General features: G+C 56.2%; 1 protein-coding gene and 1 non-coding gene across 4 annotated transcripts in view; one reads left to right on the top strand and one right to left on the bottom strand.

Moving 5' to 3' along the window:
• Nucleotides 1–12920, top strand: part of CARM1 (coactivator associated arginine methyltransferase 1) — a 40801-nt gene that overhangs the window by 894 nt on the left and 26987 nt on the right. The gene's annotated exons all lie outside the window — the stretch shown is intronic.
• TRNAE-UUC (transfer RNA glutamic acid (anticodon UUC)) lies at nucleotides 3197–3269 on the bottom strand. The gene has a single exon. It is a non-coding gene; the product is annotated as a tRNA-Glu (tRNA).

Raw genomic sequence — 12920 nt, forward strand, 5'->3', positions numbered from 1 at the left:
AGGGGTCCTGCGAGGGTGGTGCGAGCTGCTGTGTGTGCGCCTCGTGGAAACGTGGACGGGGAGGGCCCTTATCTGGATGCCCAGCTCCGAAGTAAGAGGTAACACGGACTCCTCCCTGGCCACGGACCTCCGATCTTCCTTTCTGGGGATGTGAGAAGCTGGTTACATTTTCTGAAGCTAGTTTCAAAACTGACATTAAGGTGGGAAAAAAAAAAATCACAAATGTGTTTGCCAAGGACCTCGCGTCTTTGTAGTTCATCCTTTTTCTTTCTCTTGTTACTCTTTCTTATCAGTTCTCTCTGGTCACGATTCCTCCTTCACATTTAAAAATTAATTAATTAATTAATTAATTGTTGGCAGTGTTGGGTCTTCATTGCTACGCGTGGGGTTTCTCTAGTTGTGGTGAGCGGGGGCTACTCTTAGTTTCGGTGCGCGGGCTTCTCATTGTGGTGGCTTCTCGTTGCAGAGTGCTGGGCTCTAGGCGCGCGGGCTTCAGTAGTTGTGGCACGTGGGCTCAGCAGTTGTGGCTCGCCGACTCTAGAGCACAGGCTCAGTAGTTGTAGCACATGGGCTTAGTTGCTCCTCGGCATGTGGGATCTTCCCAGACCAGGGATCGAACCCGTGTCCCTCGCGTTGGCAGGCAGATTCTTAACCACTGCCCCACCAGGGAAGTACCTCCTCCTTCACATTTTGTTATTCTGTTACACTCAGCTTGGTCTCTCCGGGTTTCTTGCACTGATGCTCTGTGGAGTCACTGAGGGGGCCTCTACTGGCTTTGGCCTGTGTGAGTTTTTTGCCACTTCGGGAACGGGGATTTTCTGAAGGGAAGTGTGTGGAGCAGTTGGTTCCCACACAGGATTCTCTCCACACCTCTACTTGGAAAACCCAAAATAAAGGAGCTGTGCGTCTGTCCCCAGCGTCGCACCTCTTTTTGCTGGGGCAGAGCTGGGTCTTCTTGGATCAGATGAGGAGAAAGAAGGGTATCCTCGGTGGGCATCGGAGCTCAGGAAAGACACTTAAGCTCAGCAGGATCCCCCAGATCACAAGCATGGCCATTCATTCAACACGCATTAATGGGATACAGAACAAAGAAGGGCAGTGTTTCTCAAACTAGGGTTCCAGGGCTGATCCGCAAAGGAGTTCCAGGGGAGGTGGTTTATCTTTGGTAAATAAACTTGATTTTAGAACAGTTTTAGATTGATAGAATTACTAGGAAGATAATACAGAGCGTTCTCATGTACTCTACACATAGTCTCTCTTTACATGTTTCTCCAGGAGAGTTTTTACTTCTGTGTTTTTGTTTTGTGGATCTACTTGGAATTGTTGCTAGTTACAAAGGGAACACTTCCCTTTTTAGAGGTCATTCATAACTGAAGCGATCGTCAAGAGGAGAAAGTCCATGTTTCTCAAACTGAGAGCCTCAGTCTGAAATTATTTCAGACCCCTGATGATAAAGTCTCAGAGGTCTGAAATAATTTTTTCCTCTTTAGGCTCAAGTAACATTAGTGTGAGATATGAGTGTGAAAGTATGGGTTCTGGAGTTGGCCACAGCTGGTTGTATTCGTTTTCCAGGGTTGCCGTAACAAACTTGGTGGCTTAAACCAACGGGAATGTATTCTCTCATAGCTCACGGGCAGAAGTCCAAAATCAAGGTGTCGGCTGGGCCACACTAGCTCCACAGGCTCTAGAGGAGGATCCTTTCTTGCCTCTTCCAGCTTCCAGTGACTCCAGGCGTTGGTTGGCTGGAGGCCACAGAAATCCAGTCTCTGCCTCTGTCTTCACATGGCTGTTCCCCTGTGTCTCTGTGCCTTTTCCTGTAAGGTCACCTGTTGCTGGATTTAGGGCCCACCCTAAATCCAGGATTATCTTAGATCCTTAATTATGTCTGTAAAGACCCTTTTTCTAAGTAAAGTCATATCCATAGGTTCCGGGGGTTAGGGCTTGGACATATTTTGGGGGGCATCCACTACGTGGGCTAGACTGGTGCCCTGAGGGTAGTTGTGGGTCTCTGTGCCTCAGTTTCCTCGACGGTAGAATGGAGGTGATGACAGGACTGTGGCACAGCGTGTTTGCTCTATGAACGAACACTTCTTCTTTGGAAGCAGCACCTGCTCCGGTAAAGGCCTGGTGATGGCCTCAGAGTTGGTCGGGTTACTGCTCAGGGCGGGGCAGCCCTGGTTCCTGAGCCAGCTCCGCCTGGGGAGCACGGGCCTCCAGGGAAGAACTTCTCAGAAGTCTGCGGGGGGAGTGCAAAGTCCTGGATCAGAGATCAGGCCCGGCCTGCTGGGTGTGGAGGGCTGGCTGACGGTCCCCTGGAAAAAGGCAGAGATGGTCCAGCCACTGGGGGGACTTAGGGGTGAACCACGCTGCTGCTGGGAGCTTTAGGCTTTCTCTCGGGATGAACTTCGTCCCTGGCTTCAGCATTTCCCAACCTGGACCCTTCTGGGACCCGAATGCTTTGGCCAGGTGAGAAGGCTTCAGGAACACTGTTGTGCTCACCTGTCCCTCGTGAGGCGAGGTCTTGCGAGCCACTGGTGATTCCAGATCCCGGGCATTCGCCTCTGTGGGTGGAGCTGGGGTGGGGGCGGGTGGGCGGTCGACCGAGACATCCGCCCGAACCTCCCAGTGTCTCACATCTGGGAGCTGAGGGTCCTGAACGTGGAGTGTGACTGGTGTGAGTCACCAACTACGCGGCCTTGAACTAGCCATTTCACCTGTAGCAGCCCTGTAGCGACACCTGTACACGTCTTCCGTTTCCTCACCTGCGATGGGAATAGTGCCACTGGGGTCCCGGGCATGTGGGGGAGGTGCAGCACGGGGTTGTGGAGCAGGGTGTCCGGCGGTGAAGGGTAGATCTGTCTATAGATGTTATCAGTCGTGGTGCTACTGGCGTGGAATGGTGAAGAGCTGGCTTTTCTAGGAGGGAGTCCCTTATGCTGTGGGGCTGCCCAGCTGCCTTGCACCCCCAGCAGATGGGAGGGGGGCCCCTGGGCTGCCACCTCTGTCTCAGGCAGCAGGGCTGGGAGATGGGTGTGGGTAGCAGGACAGCCAGCCCCTTTCCTTGACGTTTGCCCCCTCCCTGTGGGAAAGAGGACAGCTGAGGAAGATCCTGTCCCAGTCACCCTGCAGTGAATGGTGACCCCCCCCACCCCTTCTTTTTTTTTTTTTTTTGGCCTCGTGGCTTGCAGGATCTTAGTTCCCTGACCAGGGTTCGAACCTGGGCCCCCGGCAGTGAAAGTGCAGAGTCCTAACCTCTGGACCACCAGGGAATTCCCTCCCCACCCCTTCTTGCCAGTTGATGTCAACCTGGCCCGCGTCCATGAGATTGGCTAAATGGCAACTACCGAAACTGGGCCGTTTTCCTTGGGCAGAGTTGCTGGCTTCCCGGGCCTTGAGGAAGCTTTGGCACAGGCTCTGGAGCCCTTGGACATGGGCTGCCATCCCCTTGCAAGGAGGCAGCTCCTCGGAAAGCCCATCGTGGGGCGGTGGGGCGGCGAGCAGAACAGACTCTCAGTTCCTCAGCCCCGTGGCGGCCTTTCTGGAGCTGACTGTGCTGCTTTTCTCTTTCAGTCCTCTGACCTGTCCCCGCTGCATTGGCTAGGAAGGGATGTACGGCAGGGCTGGCTCTGAAGGGCTAAATTTCAGTTCGTGGGGGACGTGCCAGGGGTGGAAACCCCAGAGAAAAACCCTCTGTAAAAGCAAGGTGAAGCATGACCTGCTGTTCTGGAATCAGGACCCTGTGACTTCCTTCAGTCACCCTCCTGGTAGCCCACACCCCCGGTAGCTGCGGCAGGGGGGTGGTAGTGAGAGGGTTTGGAAGAGTTTGTCCTCCACCCAGCCTCGAGGACATTCAGTGTCAAGCTGGGGGGAAGACCCAGAAAGTTACACCAAAAGGCATTCACGTTTCAGTGGTGCCTGCTAGTTGCTGCTGGCTGCAGTCATTTATTGAGCACTTACTGTGTGCCAGGCCCTGCTTAAACCAGTGTTGACAGACTCAAATGCTTGACTTTGGGGGCAGCTGGGGAAAGGATAATAATATAAAGCAGGGCCTGTGGGCAAGCTATGGCCCGTGGACCTGATCGGGCCTGTGGCCAATTTTTTAACCGGTGATAGCTAAGGGCGGTTTGTACATTTTAAAAATAATTAATTAATTAATTAATTAATTTTTGGCTGTGTTGGGTCTTCGTTGCTGTGCCCGGGCTTTCTCTAATTGCGGCGAGCGGGGGCTACTCTTCGTTGCGGTGCGCGGGCTTCTCATTGCGGTGGCTTCTCCTGTTGCGGAACACGGGCTCTAGGCGCGTGGGCTCCAGTAGTTGTGGTGCACGGGCTCAGTAGTTGTGGCTTGCGGGCTGTAGAGTGCAGGCTCAGTAGTTGTGGTGCACGGGCTTAGTTGCTCCGTGGCATGTGGGATCTTCCCGGACCAGGGCTCGAACCCGTGTCCCCTGCATTGGCAGGCAGATTCTTTTTTTGCGGTATGCGGGCCTCTCACTGTTGTGGCCTCTCCCGTTGCGGAGCACAGGCTCCGGACACACAGGCTCAGCAGCCATGGCTCACAGGCCCAGCTGCTCCGCAGCATGTGGGATCTTCCCGGACCGGGGCACGAACCCGTGTCCCCTTCATCGGCAGGCGGACTCTCAACCACTGCACCACCAGGGAAGCCTGCAGGTGGATTCTTAACCACTGAGCCACCAGGGAAGTCCCGGTTTGTACATTTTTGAAGTGTTGATTAAAAAGAAAAAAACAACCCAAGGAAGAATATTCAACCAAGACCATAGAGTCCTGCAAAACCTAAGATGTTTACTTACTGGCCCATGACAGAAAAAGCTTGCAGACCCCTGGGATAAATGAATGAAACAGGCAGGAGGAGGGGGGACTTGGGGACTCAGCCCCAGCCAGGGTTGGCAGATCTGCCACAGCTTAAGAGAAACTGAAAAGCCCTTCTTTGTGTAGATCTGTTTGTTTTGATTGTGAAGTGTCCTGATTGCTCAGGCCAGATAGAGTACACTTTCTGGACTGTGTGGGTCAGTTAGACTAATAGGTGTGGCCCTTGCTGTGTGTTACCACTGGTCTTTAGAACAGTTCTGGGAGGTCGGCACACCACTCCCATTTTACTGCTGGAAAAGCAGGGGTGAAAGGGCTTGACCAAATAACATGGCTGGCAGGCAGCAGAGCTGGCTTTGGAGTTCACAGCTGTTGGACCCTCTGCTCACTGCAGAGTGGTTCAGTGGAAAAGGGTGGTCAGGATTCAGTTTATCTGTGCATAACAGAAACCCAAAGTGGCAATGGCTTAAACAAGATGGCAATTCATTTCTTGTGCTTTCGTCCTGAAGCCTTGGAGGTTGGCAGACCAGGGCTGGTGTGGAAGCTCTGCTCCAGGACGTCCTTGGACCCAGGTCCTTCCAGCTAACCCCTCTCCCACATCCGGGGTTTGGGTCTTGTCATCATGGATCAACATGGCGGCTGGAGTCCAGCTATTACACCCTGGTTTTCAGACAGCAGGATAAAGAAAGGGACAAAGGATGCCAAGAGCATTGCCAGGTGTCTGTTAGGGAAGGTTCCCAGGGCTGTGCTTCTGCTTGCATCCCATTGGCTAGAATGCAGTCACATGGCCACCACTAGCTGCAAGGGAGCCTGGGAAATGTAGTCTTTAGTCTGAGCAGCCCTGTACTCAGCTAATTTCGGGGTTTCTCTTTCAGTGGGAGAAAGGGAAAACAGACATTGGGAGACAGTCACCTTGGCCACAGTAGGTAGGATGTGGATGTAGCCACCAGTGTTGGGAAGGATACTCCTGGATTGTGGAAAGATGCTCAAGTGGGGGGTGGGGACAGTAGCCTGGTGTGGAGCAAAAGGGTCCCTTGGAGGAGCTAAAGGATGGGTAACAAGGTTGGGCCCAGGTCACTTTCCCGAGTGACAGGCCCTTTTCCCTTATGCGGTCAGGAGCGGCCTGCCATTTTTCACGGGGGCCTAACATGATAAGAATGGTATTTCTGAAGATTACTCTGGCAGCAGTTTACGCTGTAGACGGGAGCAAGGAGAGAGAAGCCTGCAGAAGCTTCCAGGCGAGAGAATGCAACAGAAATGTAACCGAATAGTTTCACCTTAGTCTGCCCCTGAAGCGTGTCAGAGGCCAGGAATCATGTTATGGAACAAAAGGTGAATTCTGCCCAGGGCAAAGGCAAAGGGCAGATGGCAGAGGCCATGACCCATGGCCAGGGGTCGTGAGTGACCTGCCTGCAGGGTTAGCTCCACTGTGTGGTTAAAAGGAGACTCCCAGTATTTTAAAAATCAGAGGATTTCACATCAAAATCTGGCTTTGTACTTCTGAAAAAGCAGAAAGGCTGGCAGTCCTGGGCCTTCACACCCCGAGGCTGAGTTGGATGGCAGTGCCGCCTTCAGAAGGGGCAGGCACCCCACATGGCTAGAGTCCCTTCCCTGCTTGCTGCTTGCAGCACAGGCCTCGCACCAGGAGCCATTTGCCCTCTCACTCGCAGCGCTTTGTCTCCTTTCTTTTCTTTTTTTTAAATTTCATTTCTGGCTGCGTTGGGTCTTTGTTGCTGTGCGCAGGCTTTCTCTAGTTGCGATGAGTGGGGGCTACTCTTCGTTGCGGTGCGCGGGCTTCTCATTGCAGTGGATTCTCTTGTTGTGGAGCATGGGCTCAAGGCATGCAGACTCAGTAGTTGTGGCTCATGGGCTCTGGAGCGCAGGCGCAGTAGTTGTGGTGCACGGGTTTAGTTGCTCTGCGGGATGTGGGATCTGTGCAGTGGTTTGTTTCTTAAAATAGAGAGGCATTTCTCTGAACCCAGGTTTCCATCGGGGGTGGGAAAATGTTTCTTACCCTTAGCCCACACCCTTCTTCGTCCCCCATCCCTTTCTCTAGGCCGCTGAGTTGGAGCCCCGTGGAGCTGGGGGCTTGTTACCCCAGTCCAAGTTGACCTGGCTTCCAGTCCCGAGCCCCGCCCACTGCCCACCTCCGAAGCCCCTCCCCTTCCTCACCTCTCCCTGCACCTGTGTAGCCCACAGGCCCTCACTGGCAATTTGGAAGTCTAAAAGGTATGAAAACCTAACTTCTTACTCATTTGACAGCAAGCTCTAACCTGACCCAAACTGGGGCACAATTCCCCCCTGAGCTGCCATGTGGGGCTCCCTGTAATCTCTGGGTATCCAGTTTAGAATGACCGTTCCCGCTTTTGGCTGCAAGACTGTGCTCGGTTCTGGACGTTTCCTATAGTTTGCTGGGGATAATCCATGTTATCTGAACCTTGTTAGCTTTCTTCAGATCTGAAGAGTTTGTAATCTGAAACACACCGGGCCGCACGTGTTTCAGGCAGGGACTAAGGACCTGGTACCCCCGTTGGGGTTGTTTGGGCCCATACGTGAGATCACGGGTGGAAAGTGGCCGGCGTCGTGAGCAGCACCTGGCAGGAAGCACAGGCATTAGGTGTGGGGGCCTGCGTGAGGTGGGCGTGCAGGGCCTTTTGGCAGAAGGAGGAGTATGGTGTGAACTCAGGTGATTCTGTGCTGCCTTCTGGGAGCAGGTCATATCTAGCAGAATGGGGGAGGCAAGAGAACCCTTGGCGGCAGGCGAGGCTCCTTGCCTGGGGAGCCTGAGGAGGCACCTGAGGAGGTGGTGTGTTTGCCAGGACGTCGGGAGAAATACCCATCCCAGATGGGGGGAGGGGGGGTTGGAGGGCCAGACCTGGGCCAGACTTGGCTGCTCCCATGGAGAGTGGAGGCTGGGAGGGGCTTCAGGCAGCTCAGAGCTGAGGCTCTCAACCCGAAGTCCTTGGATGGCCCCTGGGAGGGGGTTGTCCCATGATCCCTTGAAATTATATGCCGCTTGCATAAGGGTAGAGGAACAAGAGTCCATAGCTGGGACCTCAGAGGAGCCTCGCCAGAGGCAACACTTCTAAAATGCCTATTAGGTCTGTGTGCTCCTGGTAGACTGTGGCTGTGACGCTGTAGTTGGTTCTCTGTGCATTTTTGGGGGGAGAGGCTCCCTTGCTTTTGATCCTCCTCAAAGGGATCTGTGACCCAAGAAAGGCTGACAGCCACTGAGTTCAGCAGCAGATTGGGGAGTGAAGTGGATGCCCCTGGCTTGTAAGGGATGGTCAGTGGGAGAAGCGGTGTGTGTGTGTGCGTGTGTGTGTGTGTGCGTGTGTGTGTGTGTCCCGTCCTCAGACAGGGGGAGTGACTTTGAAAGGCAGGAATGCCAAGGGCAGGTCACTGGATTTCAGGAGGGGCAGCCCCATCCGAGGGCTGGGGTGGGGGAGGGAACCCAGGCAGATGGCAGGTCTGGGGAAGGCTGGGTGGAGAGTGGGAGGGCGACCCGGGACAGCAGGGCCCACCAGCAGTTCTCTGAAAATGGGGAGACCTGAACTTTCATTCTTTCAACCAGAAGCGTATTCAGAGTGGACTTGCTGTCGCATTGTGGTCGTTACCATTTGTCTAACTTTAAACAGCAGAGCTTTACTGAGCATCCGTTGTGTGCCAGGTTCTGTTTTAGGAGCTGGGGTTAAGCACGTGGGCCCACACCTTTGGGTCTTGGGGGGTGTGTGTGACAGGCATTAAGTCAGCAGGCACCCGCTAGTGGTCAGCGCCTTGGAGGAGGTAAAAGGCACTGAGGCTTGCGAGTGCTCGGGGCGGGGCTGCTCAGAGTGAGGGGCAGGAAGGGGTTGGCCACAGATGGTCCCTGCTCAAAATGGGGCGTTAACGCCACCAGGAGAAGCGCAGGTGAGGCAGTGCCTCACCATCGGCATGACTGCTCTGTGCCTCAGTTTCCTCGGCTGTAAAACGGGAATCTTGGTATCCTCTACCTTGGAGGGTTGTTATGAGTTGTGAGCTAATAGAAGAAGTGCTTAAAATAGTGTCTGCTGCTCAGCAGGCAGGAAGAGCTGCTGGGGAGTGAGCCTGTGGGCCCGCATGGCCAAGGACAGCCGGGGGCCAGTGTGGCTGGAGCAGGGTGCGTAGGGGGAGGGCCGGGCCCCAGCAAGGGGCTTGGCGTTTATTCCCAGAGTGTTGGGGAGGGAAGCGACACCTGTGGTTGTGTCTGGGCTCAAGCCCAGTTCTGTCCCCTGTCCTTTCCTGGCAGGGTGATCCTGGGCGAATGACTCAGCCTCACAGATCTCAGCTTCCTTGTCGGTGGGGAGGTTCCACTGAGGGGCTTGGCTGGTGCCAGGTGATCACCTGTGCTCGGACTGTAGGCACGCTCCTAGTTTCGGGGAGCAGAGAAAAGGCGGAGTAAGAACTCCTCTCATTGTTGCGGGGGGGAAGTGGCCCAGGAGCCAGTCTGAAGAGAGTGGGGCAGGAGGCCACCAACCGGAGAGAGTTGAGGTGGGAAGGAGGCAAGTCCCGGGGCAGGGGGCAGTGGCTTAGCTGGGGTCTGCTGTATCTCTGGGTCAGTCCTGCTCTCCTGGGTCCCTGTCTCTCGGCCAGGCCAAGGGACGGGCCTGCTTTGCATTCCTGGGTTGGAATGCCCGCCCTTCTCCCTCCTGGTCTGCAGCAGTCCTCTCGAGCGTCAGAAGCAGCTGGAGGTCATGATTAGCATAGGCCGTGGAGCCTTATCTGACTTGACCTTGTGACCCTGGCCAAGTGACCCTAGTTCTCGCTCGTTTCTTCCTGGAGCATGGAGAGTGGTCTTGGGGGCTGGTATTAGCCCCACACACACAGCAGGTGAATGACATGGTGTAAGATATCATTGGTCTCCTAAACCTGCTGTGTGGTCTGGAAGAGGTGATGGTGAAACCCCCAGACAGGTACAGGAGGAGCTGGGAAGGGCACAAGGAGGTGGCCTTGGAGATCCCGCCCAAGCTCCTCCAGGTCCCGAATGACTCACTCTGTGCGTTCACCCTCCTGTTTTCTCACTTCCGGGACTTGCTTGGGAAGCTTCAGGATTCGGGGTCCCAGGAACAGTGCCGGCCGGGGCTGTTGGCACCCTTCACGTCTGCCCGGAGAAACCATGGCACTTGCCCTGACGCTCGTTACGCTACACAGCTCCGACCTTTGGTTTAAGAACCCCGAGTCCCTGACTTCTCCCACACCCACCTCTTTTGTTCCCTGAAAACCAGTTCTGTGAAGGAAGTTGAGACCAGGCTTCACCCACGCCTGCAGGAGTTGGACATGGAGGCTCTGTGGCCCTCGTGCGTCTCCCCTGGTGGTTATTCTTTAGATCACTTACTTTAATGGTTGTTTAATCAACACACACAGACGCCTGGGCCTTAGGTGCACTTGACAGTGTGTGCATCCACGTAACCGCCACCCAAAGCCAGACCTAGAACTTGTCCCCCAGCCTCTGGGTGGGTTTTGTTTGGTCAGGTGGGTCTGTCCCCTGACGCCAGGCAGTGCATACTTGAAAACAGGTCCAGACTGGTGGGGCGGGGCGGGGGGGGGGCCGGCAGGTGTGCTCCGTCTCCTACCACCCCCCATTCCTTGCGTAGTGAGAGGAGAACCCCTTTGCTTCCCTCTTTTTGTCTGTCTCTTTCAATTGATTCATCGCCCACAGCTTCGGTAAGAGCGGGTCTGAGCTGTTTTCCTTTAAGATTGTTTGGCGTATTTGCTCCCCCGCGAATTGTGTTCCCGTGGCTGGGGTTCCTTTTGGCTGGATGTGTTACTCGTGTAACGGTTTTGTGTGTAGAAACCTGCCTGCCAACACAGGAACTGGTGAGATTCTGGCCGGGTCGGCCGCAGGGACCCTGGCAGATCCGTGCTCTAATGAAAAAAGGATGCTCTTTTAATCCCCCCACAGGGGGCACGTGAGTAAATACAATCAAAGGCAGACTGGGGGGCGTCCTGCAGACCCAAGAGGGACATTCCAGGAGCTTGCCACATTCTTCTCTGAGCTGGAGGGGAAAGCAAAGGCAGGCTGGGGCTCCCAGACTTCTGTTGTGTGTCCTGGAGGCCACCTCCGCACAGCCTGGCTCTGCTCTGAGCCCTCTGTGTGACCGGAGGTTGGCGTCCCTAGGGATGGATGAGCCCTGGGTGGGGGATGCTGACGGGTCACCTGGCCTTGACTCCCTTCCACCGCCACGCCACCCCCGTGCCCTGCCTATTGCCGCTTTGAGGCCCTACCGTGGCTGACGTGGGCTGAGCCCAAACATGTGGCGGGCGGGCGCCGTGCCAGGCACTTTACGTTCACTGACTTGCCTCGCCGTCAGAACAGACCCTTGGGGAGCCACCGGAGCCACAGCTCATCCCCGTTTCCTAAGGGAGGAAACTGAGGCACTCAGTGGTGGGCGGCAGTCGGATGCCAACCCAGCTTTGGCCCTGACGTCTCGACTCAGCCCTGCCACCCCTTGGGCGCAGGTGAGGAGTCAATGCCGTAAAGGAGAGGTAGCACCTGGCCCTTGTGGTTTCTGTCCTGTGTCGGGGCAGTGGCCCCGGTGGATTCTTCTGGAGCCTGAAGCCAGTCTTTCCTCATTCCTGCCTCGTTGCCGATTCCGTCATGGTGTCAGGCAGCCTCTGTCCCCTCTCGCCTGGGCCACATCTGGAGTCAGCATCTGGTGAGGCAGCCTCGGGTGGGCGGGAAGGGGCCCTCCTACCTCAAACATCCTGTTGTCTGAGGCCGGAGGGGCTCCCGGAGCTCCGGGGGCCTGGCGGAGGCCCTTCCGGCAGCCGTGAGGCCCCAGGACATCCTGTTTCACCTTTTTCTTTGTCGATGGGCCCTCCACTGGGACTGCAAGTGGGCCTCAGCCCCCTGAGCTGGTTTCCTCCATCACTCCGCCGCCGAGGCTGCCTCTGCCCCGTCCTCCGGCCTCTTCCGGTTTGGCCTCCCTGGAGCCACCCTGACCTGAGGGTTGAGGCCCCTCAGCTGGCCAGAGGAGGGACATGTTTGAGTTCCCCAGACAGCGACTGGCTCAGCTGCCTATGCTGGCGCAGCGTCCCCGGCAGCTGCGGGAGCCAGAGCGTGGAGCGTACCAGCCACTCTGAGGGGGTCCTGCAGCTGCCCTTGACAGAGCTCGCCCGCCCACCTCCGTCCTCACGGAGCACTGCCAGCCCAGCTCCTGCCGGCACAGGTGGTGGCCGCCCTCAGTGATCCCTTCCAGCCCTGGGAGGCAGGCTCCAGCGGGCTCAGCGGGATGGTGCCTGCCAGCCATGGTCAACCAGCCAGGCCTGGCTCTGCCCGGGCCCAGGGCCCATGTCCTTCCCAGGGCCTTGAGCGTGGTCCCCACAGCCCCCCAGGGCCAACTCTCCTCCCAGAGGCTGGGATGGGCTTCGGCTCTCTTTCATGAGCTGCTGAGTCCCCAGGCTGAGCCGCTCCCAGCATGTCAGTTCTCTGTGCCTTGGTTTCCCCTCTTGAAAGTGAGCTAAGTGTGCCCAGGCAGGTGGGTGGGAGCATTAGCTGAGCTGCTGCACTGCGTTAGGTGTTTGCCTGGTACCACATATAGCAACAGCTTCAAAGTCATGGCCAGAGAAGAAAGGCCCAGCAGAGGAGGCTGGCAGAGGAGGCCGGCAGCCCAGCGCATGGAGTGAGGGGCTGGGCTGCTGGTTTAGTTGCCTCCACCCCCCGCCCCCCCCCGCCCCCAGTTATCCGCTAAGCCCCCGTGCTTTCATGGGCCAAGGAACAGGCGCACATCTGCTGTTCCTTTTGTAGCTCACAAAGCCCAGGGCTGCAGGCTGATTAGCATGGAGGGGGCAGACATTTGCATGTAATGGCTCCTGCCCAGTCGGAGCCCCTAGTATTCTTTTCAGAAAAGCCAAGCCCTTTCTTTGGTCCTTCTTCTCTTGGGGTTGCCCTTCCACACACCCCACAGTTAGACTCATCTTTGGGCCCCTCCAGACCAGGCCTGCAGGACCAAAGCCTCCAACCCCTAAAGGCAGATATCGCCCCCCAGCCCCCACGGACCAGCCGTTTGAGAGGAGTCCCTGCTGACACCCCCTCCCCGGCCCCTGACCCCCTGAAGCCAGAGCTGACTTAGGAGGTTTGG

This window comes from Delphinus delphis, chromosome 3 (genome assembly GCF_949987515.2).
Source record: "Delphinus delphis chromosome 3, mDelDel1.2, whole genome shotgun sequence".
NCBI lineage: Eukaryota > Metazoa > Chordata > Mammalia > Artiodactyla > Delphinidae > Delphinus > Delphinus delphis.